Below are 753 nucleotides of genomic sequence, written 5' to 3'. Positions count from 1 at the left end.
AAATTTCTCTCCAATCATTAAAAAACCTCAGAAAAAAGTGAACCTGTGGTTACAGAGGGACTTATCTCTAAAAGGCAGTGTTACTTACCAAGACTGAAGGGATATCCCGGCTTACATACGCTGCTCACTCTTTACACCTGGAGAATAACATTTGTAAAGATATTGATAGAATGCTTTTTGACTTCATCTGGAAAAATTGTACCCATTATATCAAAAAAAGTGTTGTCATGAATAATTATGAATCTGGTGGGTTCAACTTTTTGGACTTCAATACTCTAAATAACACTTTTAAGATTATATGGGCTAGGCATATTCTTAAAAACCCTGTCTCAATCTGGAATTTTCTTCCCCACTATATATTCTCTCGCTTTGGTGGTCTGGTCTTTATTTTGAACTGTAGCTATAATGTCGACAAACTCCCTGTAAAACTGTCCACTTTCCACAAGCAGGTCCTTTTAATCATGGCTGTCTAATTATAAAAAAGACAGAACTTCCTCACCTCACAGGATATCCATAATTTTGGAATAACAGAGATATATTATATAAAAACAAATCACTCTTCTTTGAGAATTGGGTACTTAATCAGATTCTGCCTGAACTGCCTCAACTGGTGATTCTGGCTGAATCACCAGTTGGAAAAATCTGTCTTTCCCAACTTCCTCGAAACAATAAGAACGTCCGAGCTTTATTGGAGAAAGACATTGCTTCTACTCCAAATGTTAGATTTTATTGGAACCAATTTGTTAATGACAT

This window comes from Etheostoma spectabile, chromosome 14, assembly GCF_008692095.1.
Source record: "Etheostoma spectabile isolate EspeVRDwgs_2016 chromosome 14, UIUC_Espe_1.0, whole genome shotgun sequence".
In the NCBI taxonomy this organism is placed as follows: Eukaryota; Metazoa; Chordata; class Actinopteri; order Perciformes; family Percidae; genus Etheostoma; species Etheostoma spectabile.
The sequence above is the reverse complement of the archived record's forward strand: the minus strand, read 5'-3'. Positions refer to the sequence as shown.